This window comes from Ambystoma mexicanum, chromosome 2q (assembly GCF_040938575.1).
Source record: "Ambystoma mexicanum isolate Mex_15411 chromosome 2q, UKY_AmexF1_1, whole genome shotgun sequence".
Taxonomy (NCBI): domain Eukaryota; kingdom Metazoa; phylum Chordata; class Amphibia; order Caudata; family Ambystomatidae; genus Ambystoma; species Ambystoma mexicanum.
The window spans coordinates 418,435,449-418,451,052 of NC_090924.1; the positions used below are offsets into that span (position 1 = coordinate 418,435,449).

Below are 15,604 nucleotides of genomic sequence, written 5' to 3' on the forward strand. Positions count from 1 at the left end.
CCAGGCCATGTGGCCTACCTGTTCCTTTGCATTTGACCTTGTATATCATCTTGTGTCTTATATGTACGTGACTCATAATGAATAGCCAGTGTTATTCATGGTTTTATCACATGTTAGGGGAACATGGTGGAGAATAAATTCCTTCCTATTCACTGAGCTTTTAGCTAATTCTAGTGAAAGTTGTACTCTTTGTGACCCCTTGAGTCTCCCTTATCTCTATACACGATAGAGTCTTTTGGCATACTGATCTCATGCATCTGGACATCAATGTCTGGTTGTGCTCTTATAGACCCTAAATTAGCCTGGGAGCCTAGTGCTTCTCGTCCTGGTAGCTGTTATGTTGTACCGTTGTTCTGCACATCCACTAATCCCTTCCATGCATCTGACCTGGGCGCTTGCTATGAACTACTGTCTGGACAGCTTCAAAGCTTTAAAACAATGTGTTTTTATGAATTCAGCATCTTGTCTGAGGCCTTGCTAACTACTAGGCTTGCTGTGGCCTCTGGGCTGGGAAAATGGCTGCACTTCTGTGATTCTCACCACCATATCGGCCACCTATATTCGTGTCTGTTCATGTTACATTCACCTTGTGCATCTGCCATACATTTGTTTCCCAGCCCATGTATGATGCATCTTATCTGCCTATAATATCATCTGTCCTAATAGTGTAGTGAGTCCCTCTCTTGGTATTCCACAATCCTCCTCCCTTCTATGCTATATACAGCACACTACTTGTGTTTTCTACTATCTAACTCTAATCCCTACTAGTGTTGCACAAACAAATGTATTATTTATGGCAGAATTGATTGTTCAATGTATTGTGTCTTGGAATCTGCCTTAGTTGGCCTCGGTTCTCACCCCTGGACCCATGGGGCAGTAGGGCTGCTTCAGCTGGTATTTATTCTCAGTGTTACGGTAATAGTGAGGAGTAGGGGCAGGAAATGGTACTTAAGTAGGGGCAGTAGCTGATTCCTGAATATTCATTTGCCCCTTTACGCTGCCCCTCTGGTCAAATCATTGACCACCCCTCTCTTCTGCCCATCCCACTATAGTCATCCTTTGGTAGCCATATTTCAATGACCCCCTCAGACTACCTCCTTGTGCTACGTTTCTTTCTGGGTTGCATGTCATAAAACAGCAGTCCCCATCCCCTGCACAATCCACACAATGTTTGGTGTAATTGTTGAGGTCAACAGGAAATTTGAACATTGTCCTAGGGGGTCCAATAGGACGTTCCATTGGGTACATACAGGGTACTTAATCTGTTTGGGTATATATGTGTATTTGATCACCCATATTACCTAGCATTGTCATTTTCAGTGCTTTCTTGCTAGCTTTTTTGCATTGGTTATGGGATATTTTCAGGACAGAAAACTTTCAGGACCAGTACTGGTATGGGCAGTAATATTTTGAATGCGGTCTCCAACCCTCATTCACTCATACTTTCACCAAACTATTTTTTCTGAAACGCACTGTTGCATTTTGTATTGGTATTATGGGTACTGTCCTCTTTTAACTTCTACCCAAGTAAGTAATTTAGACTCTTCAGTCCACTTGTTAAGACACCCTGTATTTGCATTCAGCACAACCTTTATTGAAGCTGTTATGAGTGCTTGTTCTTTGCAACCTATAATTTCTTATACATCTCCTATTATGTGCAACTGGGGTCTGTCGAAACAAACAGATATTTCTTTGCCTTATGCATCAGTGCATTGCAGCAATTTGTGATCTTCTATTCTAACTTTTCCTGTATGTTGGCCTGACAGCATATATTTCATTACTGTGGGCCTCATTACTCATTGGGTCTGTCAGTTTTTCAGGCTCGGTTACTGCCGGACTCTTATTACCATTCCGCCTCCGTGATTCCCGGAATTACCGGGGCATTACAACCCCGGCGACGTGGGAATTCCAGAGGTGGCATTCGTTAAATCCCCATTCCCATTGAGTCCCATAGGTCTCAATGGGAATGGGGACCATGGAAACACCGGCACCATCTTGTCTCTTTACAAAGCAATGTTGAAGAATTCTCAGCATTTGTTCCACACATGTGGGAGGAGCAATTGGGACATTCATTCCACATCCTGTCACAAGCTCTTGTGGTATCAGGTGGTGGTCACAGCCTGGCTGGTTGCGTAAGGTAAAAAGATTCAATGGAAGACAATGCAACACATTTTTGTGAAAAGTATCTTTATTTTGGCAAAGTATTTCTTCCTGTTTAGGCGCTTGCAAATTCCATTTGCTTGGGAATGATAGGCAGATCAGAATGTGTGTCTTAGTCCCCATAGTGATGTAATATGTTCAAACACCTCATTTACAAAATGAGGTCCGTTGTCAGAACGTAGCACTTTGCACACACCCCATCTAGCAAATACCTCTTGTACGAGGAATTGCAGCCGATATGGCAGCTGATATGGCATCTGGATATGTGCAGGAACCTACTTCTATCCAGCAAGAAAAGGGCATGCTACCACTATCATGAATTGATAGCCATTACAAGTTTGAAGCATGTCCACATAATTGAAATGCAAATGCTGAAATGATCCAGTAGGATGGGCTATTGCTCCTCTCACCATTCTTATTGTATGACCGTCAGTGAACCTTTGACATATTATACAGTTAATAATAAAATTGGCCACATGCTCGTTCAGAACCAGTCATCCAAAATAGATGATGCATTGCAGTGTAGTTCCAGCACTACTGTGAGTAACTCGATAGGCATGACAGGTTTTGCTGTGCTATCCTGTTGCCAAATTAGCTCTGCAGGGGATATTTTGCACCCCTTTTTCTTCCACAATTCCTGCTGTTCGTGTTGCCAGCATCCCTGCAATTCTGAAATCTGTGTTACTGGCAATGTTTTAAAACCTTCTTTCATCACCATGTTATGTGCATGTGTGCATTTGTTTGGCGACAGTGGTAATGTCTAATAGCTCACAGGAATATGCTGTTCTTTTGGCAGCTGCAACTTCATTGCTGCAGGAAATCATGTCTGTGCATCTTGTTTGAGCTACGTATTTCAGCACGATGATTGCGGAGGAACATTTGAGCGTGTCTAATAACCTTTCAAACAATGGCACATGTTGAACTGGTGTGCCGTCTGCCTGTTAGAAGCCCCTCCTTTTCCAACAGGACAGTCCTGAGTATACTGTTGATGTCACATAGACAGAGTACAGAATACACTGTTACTGCCTCATCCTTATGCACTTCAACCACTATAATTGTGGTTACCAATCTTGCAGTTTGCACTGAAAAATGTGCTGGCCGTCTTGCACTTTTTATTAACTCAAACTCTCCATTCTCTTTCACCTTCACTATTTATGTCCCATTGTGTTTCAGTCCAGAACATTGATCTATCGTCAATGACCCATCAAAGAGAATAATGCTACCCCTACTAGGGCATTTTCTTTGGTCTGTCATCATAATAATCAGTATGGGTAGTACAGTTATGTACATGATCTCCCGCTCACTGCTATACACCTTGTAGCATTTGCTGTTCAGTACCTCACAATTTGTATAGATGGATTTGATATTACAACCTCATAGCCCAAAACTCTGTGTAGCCAATGTGCATTGGGCTTTTTAGGGATGGCAAAAAGCGCATGTTCAACATATAATGTAACTGAACAGCCCATTGTTATATTGGATGATTTCTCAATTGCAAAAACTGCTGCAGCCAATGCTTGCTCACAATGGTAATGACCTCTCATTACTAGGTCTAAAATCCTGCTATAAAATGCCTGTGGTTTGTATCTCATTCAAGTTTTTTTTGTGTGAGAACAGCCATCATCACAACTCCATTCAAATAGGAAAACAGGACAAGATATTCATTGTAATCTGGGATCCCTAACACAAAACTGTGCTTATTGCTTCTTTTAATTCATCAAAGGCACATATCATTTCACCTGTCTATGCAATGTCACTTTTGTTTTTCTATACTTCCTTCAGTACTTCTAAGAGGGGCCGAAGGTCTGTGCTGTAGTCAAAAACCCATACACAACAAACATTGCAAAACCCCATAAACTGCTGTAACTCCCTTAATGTATTTGGCCGTGGCATGTTGGAAATGGCTTCTTCTCTCAGGTGTCACCTTCCTCCCCACTTTTCATATCATCTGGCCTTTGTATAATACTTCTTCTTGACAATATTGTAATTTCCCCATGACTACTTTATACCCTTTTTCAGACATTACTGTCAAAATGTTCACAGAGCCTTTCCTGCACTATTACTCCATGGTGCTGCATGGATCTAATTCTACTATCAAAGTGTTAGTGCAAAGTTTTAGCACACTGGAGAAAGAAATCAATACGATTAAAGTAACACACTTTACTCGTATTGATTTATCAAGTAGCAAACTTGATAAATATAAAAAAGAATTGGAGGCTAAATAAATCGTAAATTCAAGAGGGACACCCAGTGCTACAAATTAGACATAGGCTATAGCTAGCAAGAATATTATCAGCTAAGCAATCCAAGATTCCATAATCAAAAAGTTAGAAAACCCAGGGAACAAAGGGAAGTGACATCTGATACTGCATCCTCAGATGCCTCAAGTACTGAACTAGAAGCGGTGGTAGAGGCAGGATTGGAAATATGTATATTGCTTAACAAAGAAAGTCTGGATCAGCCACGGCGAGTGGGCCCACAACAACTAGAAAAGTCTCTTTTTTAGATGAAGACAGACTAGAAGAGGCAAGAAGGAGACATCCAATATGGAAATCAGTGGTCACAAGGAAGACGTGGTGAAGGTAAACATGTCTCGTTATCAGTTATCCACATTTGAACAGAGGGTGCTTCAAAAGGGTCTATCATTTGTACCACAGCATTGTAGCAATTTGCTACATGAAAAGATTGACTTTTATAGGATAATGAGAAAACTCAAGCGTAAGGTATTTTTTGACTCACTGGAAAAGTGAGAGCGATGAAGAACCTGAATATCTGGAGATGGCATCAAAAAGTATGTTCTATCCAACGGTCCAGGACTCAATTCTCACATACTTTTGAGAAGCTGGTTCTGTACAGTTTAAAAACATGTCTTGAGGTGTCTGTTGGACAAAAAAGACCCCATCTTCAAATCAGCAGACAAAGGCGAAGCTCTGGTACTCATGAACAAACAGGATTATCTTAATGAAGCAAACAGACAGTTGAGATAAGAAGAAACCTGTCAGGAGATCTTTTATAACCCCACTTAGGAAGTAAACACCTTGCTCAAGGATGTTTTAGATGAAGTTGAAAGCAGGGAAGTGATATCGGAACAGACAAGAACGTTTCTTGAAGTCCATCCAGAGATGCCAGTATTCTATCTGATACCCAAGATCCATAAAAACCTAATCAACGTGCCAGGACTTCCAACCATTGGTGCCATGGACAGCTTGCCTGAACCCCAGACACAATATATAGATAGAGTGGTACAACCACTCATCCATAAAAGCCCAACTTTACTAAGGATACTACAAACGTTTTAAACAAGTTGGATGACATCCAATTTATACATGATCGGGACATCCTATTCACCATGGATTTCACATCCTTAGATTTGAATATAGTACATGAAGCAGGACTTGAGGCTATGGACTGCTCTTGTTATCATTTGAGACTTGCATTGTGTACAGGATATCTCTTCTGTCCTTTCTGAAATTGGTACTTCAAAATAATGTCTTCAAATTCAATTACACTTTTTATTTGGAATTGTCTGTCACAAGCACGAGAGCAGCAATAGCCCCTATTAAGGTCAATGCCTTCATGTTATATTTCGAGACCAAACATGTTCTCAATTGACCATGGTGGAGGCAACATCTGGTGATGTGTGTTTCGGAATATTGCCGACATCTTTGGGATATGGACAGGACCGGTAGATGAACTGCTACGTTTTTTCAAGATGATAAACCGTATGAATACCTGCATCAAATTTACCATACAATATAGCACATCCAGCATTCACTTTTTGGACGTTGCAATATACCAGGAAAACAGTACACTTAATACTAGAATGTTCACTAATACAACAGACCACAACAGTTTATTGTTAGCCACTAGCTTCAATCGAAAGCATCAATTAGATAGTTTACCATTAAGTCAATTCTTACGGGATCGTAGGAACATCTCCAAATGGAGGAATATAAGAGACAAGCAAAGGACCTTCAATCCACATTTGTGGACAGACATTATAACCAAGAGCTGATTGAAGGAGTAGCAGAGTGAGCTGCACAAACTAGCACTGTTGATATCTAGACTGCCTAAAACCAACCTATCAATGGTCAATGAGACTACCTATTCAACCCAGAGTGCTCAAATAGACAAGATACACTGGGCAATATTACATATGGATCCGATGTTAGACAGACTGTTTCCAGAACCCCCAACATCTGCATCTAGAAACAGAGCCCTGAGGAATTCATTGGTGAGGTCTGAACTGGAACCTCAAAAGCAAACAAAAACACTCTATACAGGCACACAACCCTGCCGAAACTGCCAACTTTGTGATAACATAATTAAGGGGGATATCATCACACACGCACAATCAGGCAGAAAAATACAACTTACACACTCTTGTACTTGTGATTCTACTAATGTGGTGTAAGCATTAAAAATTCCATGTGGGTTCATCTATGTAGGGATGCCCACTAGAAAGGCGAAGTTCCACTGGAACATACATAAGTCCAATATTCGCACTAAGAATCTTAAGTCTCCAGTAGCTATGCACTTTGTGGAGGCAAGATGTAACATAGCGAAAAATGATGTACACTATTCTGGAACAAGTGAACTTACCAGGAAGGGGAGGGGAGGGGGCCTTACGAGAAAACTACTGCAAAGAGAAATTGGAGGGATTGATCATTTGGATGCCGTGATACCTAGGGGCATCAACAGTGATTGGGACTTGACATGTTACCTCTGATGGACAGTTGTATTTCTGATGACTAAAGTTGGTTATGATCCACACTCATGTGAGTTTGTTTTTGGTGATCACAACCATTGATTGTCTGGAGATTGGCAATAATTGTGGACCTGAGAATGTGAGCAGATGTCACTGAGAGAACGTTCTTTGAAAATATTACCTTCAGTTTCAGATTGTGAGGGGGCACGTCTGTGAGTGTGAGGAGGTTGAGTTGTATTCTTTGACAGTAGCTCTCATTGAATCATGTGAGCAGGCACACGTGTAAAGTGTATTACTATACTGTTCCAGGACCACAAGCATGCAAGCCATACATCACCTGCCCCAGCATGTACACCCTGCGCTCCCCATACGCAGGCCAAAGACCAACTAGCCATGTGTCACACACTCATTGCTGCAACCATCCCCACAATGCTGTGCCCACATGCAATCTCCCCTGACCAACCATGCCCATCTGCCCAAATGTGTGGGGCCCCACTCTGTGCCATAGCAAATGTGTCTTGCATGCCAACACACGTGGGAGAACTATACCTGGCAACATTTCCTATGTCTCCTACAGCCACCCAAGCATTGCCAGAGGCATTGGAGAAGGATGAGGGGGCAAGGCCATCTGGGTGTGGTGCATCCAGGCCCTCAAGGTCCGCCACCACCACCCGCAAAGGCGCAGACAGGCTACGCTGAGGCATCAGACACCGCAACCAAGCAGGGTCAAGCCCTCATCAACTCCACAGGCCACTAGAACTGCTGCAGGGCCCTCTGCACAAACTCCCGTTTCTGGAGGGTCTGACACAGAGGCCACACATCCAGCCAAGGCGATTGTAGAGACACAGGGTGACACCAGCCTGGTGTCACCGCATACAGAAGGGCCGCAAACCCCAGAGAGCCCTCACCACCACCAGCGTGCACAAACACCTGAATGCCCTCAATGTCGCCAACGTGCACAAACCTCTGAGTGCCCACGCCGCTGCCAGTGTGCTCAGACCTGAGTCGGACATTGACACACCTTCCTATGGCTCCCCTGACAACAACAGCCCAGAGCCACTGCACAGTCCCCTTCCGATATGACACACACCACCAAGCAGCACCATGCTGCAGAGGCTGGAGGAGATGGAGCAGAGACAGAGGGAGATGGAGGCAATAGGGAACACACACTCTGAACACACTCTGAACACTTGCAGGTCATCCATGTCTGCCTACAATGAGCCACCTGCAGGATTGTGTGGGCCATGACGAGGAACTCGGCGGAGGCAGTTGCTAGCATGGGCGACCTTGCAAGAGGAGGGAGGGGGAGTAGAGTGCTGGGGGGTTGTGGGAGGAGGAGAGATAGTTTTGGCACTTCATATCATTAAAACTGTTAAACTTCATCACTACAAGGACATTCCTGATTGTTTCATTGTCATGTTTATTGATCGAGGTGAGTTTCACACAGTCGTGCATGGCTTGTGCCATTTGAAAGTGTGATAAGAAATTATCTCTCATTCCCTGGTGAGCCAATCTTCCATCCCTCACATCATCTCTGGCAATGCATGAATCTGCCTCTGCCACAGGCACTGCATCCTCATCCTCTGGGGTGGCATATCCACATCAGGGGGTAGCGGGACATTCCTCTTTAGGCAGATATTGTGCAGCATGGCACACACAAACACAATTTTAGCCTCTTTCTCTGGAGCGAACATCAGGGCTCCACTAGTACAGTCAAGCTAGCAGAAACATGCCTTCAGTAGGCCGAAGGTATGCTTGATGTTCACACAGGTCCTGCTGTGAGCGTGGTTGTAGGCATTATCCTGCAGTGTTTGTGGATCACACACAGGGGTCATTAGCCAGGGCAACTATTGGTCTCCAGAGTCACCTGCATGGTGGGAGGTTGTCATGCCCACCATCAGAACCACTCCACACGTGTGCACTGTTTCACCCCGAAAGGCCAGGCTACACCCTCATCTACACACTAAGGACATTCTTAGATCCAGGGGACCGGGTGTAAGGGCCACTTGGACACACTCAGAGCATGCCCTTGCATTTAGTGCAGGAAAGGGGCACGGTTTGCAGCCAGTTTACAAGGTTCCACCAAGAAGGCTGACCATCAGGCCAAGGACATCACTGGAAACTACACATCTAGCTGATGGGAGTGGTTCTCTATAAAAGCCACACCCCAAGCGTGCGGCTCCGCTGCATGTTATTCTGCAAACTGCAGCTTAACACTTACCAGCGAATGCCAGCTCCAGACCTACAGAAAGAAGAGAGGACTCTTATCAGATCATGGCAACATAGACTTTTAGCAATCTGAACACTTACCTTGCCATTACGCATTGCCTTGTGGCACTTCCAGCAGCTCAGGTTCCATCCCTCATGCATTGTCGACTTCATCCCTCATTCAGCGCCGGCTCCATCCCTCAATCAGCACACGGCTCTCTCCGCTCCGGAGCTTGTCACGGGTTGGCACCTGTAACAAGAAGAAGACAACATTAACCACCAATACAGGCAAGCAGGAAACGTTACTAGACAGCAAGCATCTGTTACATAATACTTTATTTGAAGTTACCTTTGGGAAACACGTTGCGTGTAGCTACACCAACAGCTATTAGCCCAGCTTGTTGCACACAGCAAGCAGCTGTGAAAGACACTCTAATGAAGCACGAAAGTTATCCTGCATTCTTGGGATCGCGACAAGGCAGTATTTGTACCTTGTTTTTAGGGATCTGTGCAAGCCATCCACAGGACTCAAGTCAAGCCACTGGATACCCTGAGGGCCCAGGGTCACCAAACAGTAACGCACTATCCAGCACAAGGTCCCTGTACTTTAACAAGGGAATCTCGCACAACATTGACAGGCCACAGCCAGTCTGGGCCTGGAAACCAGTGAAGCGACTGGTGTGCATGCAGACAGAAGAATAGGGCCCCTGCAACAGATGGCAGGACGGAGAGTCCAACATCACTTACACACATGTGAGCTCAGCACCCATAGGGAATACTCCAAAGGGATTTGGGTGGCTAGGGAGGGGTCTGGGACATACAGAAACTCAGTGAGTCACACCTCTTTCTTTCCTTTAGGAGAAGTCGTAGCAGCCCACGCCAGCAGTCCCAAACAGCAACAGCCTCACCGAGGATCCAGGCACTCTCACAGGAAACGAGGTACAAGTTAAGCATTCAGAGGCACATGCATTAGTCATGGTGTAAGGTGTGGGGGTGGGCTTTACACAATATTAGGGCAATTGGCAACTTATGCATGCAAACAAATGTGCCTTATTTTCATGTCATGTTTCGATTCTCTGTGCATGGTGTCACTTGTATCATGCATTGTTTCTGCTTCACATGCACCCTCTTCCCTTGCAGCATATGTTACGTGAAGTGTATGTCTGTGACATGTGCAGCTGACATGGCGGTTGTCATGTGGCAGTGTATTTTCACTGTGCATGTGGGATGCTAGGTTTTCCATGGCCCATCCGCCAGCATCTGGGTCCACCAGGTTGCAATTGTGGGCTGGGCGCACATTTGTGCATGGCTGTGGTACCGGCAGGGTTGTTGTTGTGTGAGGTGATGTGGCCATTTGTCAGCATTGTTTTTGTAAGTGCATGTTGCATTGTGGTAGCTGTAGTCATGTTGGTGTTTCTAGTTGCTATTGTATGTGTACATAAGCTTCTCTATGCAGGTAAGACCGACATGTGCATGCTCCCTGGCTTGTACTGTGATGTTGGTGCGGGAGGTGGTCAAGTACAGATTTCACATTCGCTTGTCATGCCATCCCTTGTGTAGTCATTTGCGTCCCCGCATTTAGGCTGGTGCTTCAAATGCTTGTTGATCCACATTGCTAACCCTGATATTTATGCATCCATTTTAGATAATATATCTGCTATTTGTAATGATCATTCGAGTGATAAGACCATTTTGGAAGAATATAAGAAGTTAAACAGAAATGTAACCCCTTTTATCTCTGTCTGCCCTAGAAAAATGAAGAAACAACTTACGGTTAAGTCCGAGTGGTATGACAGTGACTGCCATAAGGCTTAAAATGGATATTGAACTTTGTGTAAGATCCCCATTGGGGGTAGATAAACATACATTCGCTCCTTGAGATTTAAATACAAAGGGCTGATAATTTCTTTAAAAAAGAGATTTTGTCAAAGAAAAGTGGCTCTTATTACATAATGCTTTGCAAACGTGGGATGTTTGTCTTTTTTTGAAACTGGTTTCAGATAAAGAGCTGAATGTGGATAGGGATATACATTGTACCATTGCTGAGAATGGCTGGTGGTGGCATTTTTCTAGATTATATTATGTTGAGCGCACCCCAGTGCCAAGCTTGGCTGTTTGCAGCTTTTCTTCTTGTACAAACCTTGTTTTTTCCATTAGTAAAGTGGTGGCTGCTCTTAATTTCCTGAAAAGTGGCAAAGCTCCAGGGCAGGAACTAATTCCCGCTCACTTATTTAAGGACGAGGTGGTAGAAATGTGGGCACCAGTGGTTTGCAAAATTTGAAATGTAATTTTGAGTAGCGGTGAAAACCTGTATCTTGACAAATGGCCACAATCTTGCCAGTTTATAAAAAAGGAGGTAAGCACCTCCCAGCTAATTACCATCCAATTTCTCTTTTGGACGGTGCTGGCAAACCTTTGGGAAACTAAAACTTAGCCAGCTGCAGGATTGGGTTGATCGTGACAATATAATCAGTCACCTTTAGGCAGGGTACAGCTCTAATAGGGCACAATGGATCAAGGTGTTTTACTTTCTTTTTGCTACTTCGAAAGTATACTGTGTTAAAACAATGTATATCTATGCGGTTTTCTTAGATTTAAGCAATGCATTTAACTCAGTTTCAAGAGAGTTTTTGTGGCAGATACTGTTAGCTCATAATGCTCCTGTTTGGTTTAAATGATTTCCTCTCTTTATTCAATTAATAAAGCAAGAGTACGCAATGGCCTGAGTGGTGAGATAACGCAGGCTTTTGATGGCATGCAGGTGTTAGGCAGGGTCATATCCTGGCACCACATCTATTTAACATTTACATACAGTAGATCATTGCTGGGTTGATGAATTGGTGCCAGGATCCCCCTAGGATGGCTTCTTATACATTCCCATTTTAGTTTACACGGATGATGCCGTTTTACTTGCTACTACCCCAAAGGGATTGTGAAGGGCCTTGTCTATCTTCCTGGATAAATGCAAGTATTTGTGTTTAAACCAGACTACTGACAAGTCCAAAGTAAAAGGTCTTTAAACCTACTTTTGCTAAAGGTAACCGCTAGTGCTGAATTTGTGTGTTTCTGTCATTGAGCAGGTACTCCATTTTGACTATCTGGGTGCGTTTTCAGGAAACTGGAGGCTTGGGGCACAAATAGCTAAATATGTCATTATGCTAGAGAAGTAGAGTGGTGGCATTTTGTCCTTTCTCTGTAAACATGGTAGTGGGGCAATTTCCCCTGTGTTGGATTTATTCTGTAAACAAGATTTACCAGCTTCATTGTACGGTGCAGAACTATGGGGTTGTGCTAGCTTTTGTAGGATGCACACTAGTGAAACTGTTATTACTAGCTACTACTTTGGTCCATTTAGGACTTACCAGCTGCGACACAGTTAACTTTTAAACCAGTTTCATACTGGCTTAGAATTTGGAACACTCAGGGTTTAGAAAAATATTAGGATGCGTTATCCCATTATATAGGTTTATTCAGAGGCAAGAGCTTAAATTGGCTTGTTCATGTGAAGACAATTCTACTCCATCTGGATAGGAATGACATTTGGAACAACCTGCGGGGTCATATGTTTCAGGAAATTAAGCGTTTAAAATCACTTGTGAATCTGAAAGCTTGTGAGAAACTAATGGTTGACACTGCTAAACTAAAGCTGGGCCCAGAGTATTTAGAACACAGAGTTGAGTGAAGGTTTTAAGCGTACTTAGATATAATCTCCGCACCTTTTTAGAGATCCCTGTATCTGCGCTTTCGACTTGGCTTATTGCTGGTAGCCTCTTTCAATTTATCTTGGAGGGATGCTGAAATTGTAATTTGCCCACTGTCTGGATCTTTTAAAGAAACTTTGTTGCATTTTATGCTAATTTGTGGAAAAACTTCTCACCTAAGGCATTTGTAAATGATGCCGATTCTAGAGGACTCTGGCATCCACCATGCAGTCCCTGCCTTGATGTTCTTAATTCAGTGCTTAGTTCCAAATGTTATATTTGCAACTGCACACTGCATCTATAGAGCATGGTTGCAGAGAAACAAAGCTCTGAAACAAGGTGTTATCAAATCCTTGGCCAGTAGTTAAATCGGAGAAGATGTGAGTTTAACCCTCTCTGGTCCTTTTTGATATTAGTTGGCTATTTTTTTCCCAGGGAGTTTGTTACATTATGTATTGCTTGTTGCTGTTTTATTTAACGAAGTCTGTACTTTTTATTATCATATCAACTATTTGCTTGTACTCGGCTTATGTATTTTATCTGTTTTTATCATTTTGTATTTCGTATTTTTTGTTATGCTTGAAGGTTAATACTGAATAAAAGCTATATGACTGACTTATAGTGTACACAGTAAACATACCAATTACATGTCTAATTCAAAAAATTTACTCCCAATCTTCTCAAACACATGAAACTTATTTTGCCGAGAATACAAGACCTTTTCAATTAGAGATAGCCTGCCAAGTTCATGAATTCAGATCTGTAACATTGGTTGCTTTACAGTTTTCCAGCCCCGTAGAATGAATCTGTTTGCAGCCATTGCAGCTCTCAGCATCCATTTCTTCTCTGGGTTGGAAAATGTATCCCCTAAGATCAGTGTTTCAAAATTAAACATCCAGTCCTGCCTCAGAACCTGATGCAGTATCTTGCATATCTCCCCCCAGAATAACCTTACCCTAGCACAGTCCTAGATCATATGTCCCAAAGTTTCTTCATATTGTCCCCAACCACAACACAACTTTGAATCACACAAACCCAATTCAAACATTCAAACAGGTGTCCAGAAAACCCTGTTCAAGAGCATAACTTTCCTTGCACGCTCCCCACTATTTAAGGATATAAGTGGAAGGTTACCATAAATCATCTCCCATCTTCCTTCGTCCAATCTAGTGGTAAGATCTTGGGAACATCTCTCTATTAGTGTTGAATTCCCCTTCTGGCCCCCAACATGAGATGATAAACCAAGGAGGCCATGTGTTTTTGTCTCGTCAGAACTCTAATTGCGTCCCCCAAGTCTTTGTCAGTGTTAATATTGCCATCACCCAACACTATTCTTAGTGTATGCTAGTCCTGCCTACAATCCAAGTCATATTTATCTTTAAGTTTAGACAGAGTAAGGCACTCCCCATCATCCAGTCGCCCAACCATCTCACCCCCCCCAGAAACCATGCCAGCCAGTACCTCCATGCAGTTTCACCTTTCTGTTCAACCAGATCGATGCTCTCAAGGAGCTCAGTGCATCTACTCCCAATGATATGGACAATTCAACCCAACAAGTTATCAGAAAGTCTGTAAGAGGTGAAGCCAGCAGTTTAGGGTGAGTTTTGGAAGTCAGAACTGTCCTTGGTTCCAGTGGGCCCACCATACTAGCTTCAGATCTAGACCAGTCACCAGGTTCCTCTTCCAAAAAGGGTGTCATGCCACATACTGCAAATGCAAGTTGAAAAACTGCAAAGTTGGGTACATTCAGGCCGCCTCTCTTCAGTGGTAGCAGTAATTTCCAGAATGTCATTCTCGCCTTGTTCACCCAGAGGCAGTTCTGCAAAATCCTTTCTAATCTAATCCAGATTCCTTTTTTAACATGAAGTGGAAGCATCTCTAATATGTAATTAATTCTTCGAGCCACCGCGTCACTATGATTGTATTCTCCTTTTCCCATAGGGTAAGATTAAGCACTGACCATCTCTTCACATCTCGTTCAAATATTTCCAGGGCCCATGACATATTCATGTCCATTAACTGATGTAAATCCTTTGTGATCCAGATATCCTGATCTAAAGCTGAGTGATGTTATCAGTAATGCTTTGGATTTCTTCCAGTTCACCTTATAACCAGAAACCTTGCCAAACTTGTCTAACGGCTCCATTTTCGTGGCAAGTGAACTCTTGACATCTCGCACTACCAGCAGCAGGTCATCTGCATACGACCCTACCTTCTGTTCAGTTCCACCATAGTTGATGTTGTTCATTATGCCATCTTCTCTCAATGCCATGGCAATTGGTTCAATTACAAGGACAAATAGTAGAGGTGGCAATTGAAAAGATTGTGAGATATAACCGTTGGTAATTACTTCATTCATTGGCTTATGATACAACAGTTTTATCCAAACAATAAATTAATCACCCAAACAAATCTGCTTAATTCCCCAAAGAGGTAGGTCAAATCAATCCAATCAAAAACTTTCTCTGCGTCAAGGGATAGAGCCATCACATCCTCCTTCTGTTTATTGCCCTCCTGTAAGGTCCACAAAAGCCATCTCACATTGATAGAAGCATGTCTCCCCTTCTCAAAACCTGTTTGGTTAGGTTTGATCAATTTGAGGAGGATTTTCTGCATGCCTTGGGCCAATAGTTTGGCCAATATCTTCCCATCTGTTTTCATTAAACAAATGGGTCTGTAGCTGGCTGGTAGTTGGGGGTCTTTGTCCTTCTTAAGCAAGACTGATATATGAGCATGATGAATAGTTGCAGGAAGAAGACATGATCTAAGAGATGTTCTGAACATGTCTAACATCAGCATGTACATGCTTTCCGGCATAAGTTTATAG

The 15,604-nt window shown here is 43.1% G+C and overlaps 1 long non-coding RNA gene across 1 annotated transcript in view; it reads right to left on the reverse strand.

Moving 5' to 3' along the window:
* The window catches only part of LOC138569462 (uncharacterized), a 155,027-nt gene that overhangs the window by 78,645 nt on the left and 60,778 nt on the right, over window positions 1-15,604 (reverse strand). Inside the window, exon 2 of the long non-coding RNA XR_011303244.1 lies at window positions 9,179-9,326. This is a non-coding gene — a long non-coding RNA (uncharacterized lncRNA). The remainder of the gene's footprint in view (window positions 1-9,178; window positions 9,327-15,604) is intronic.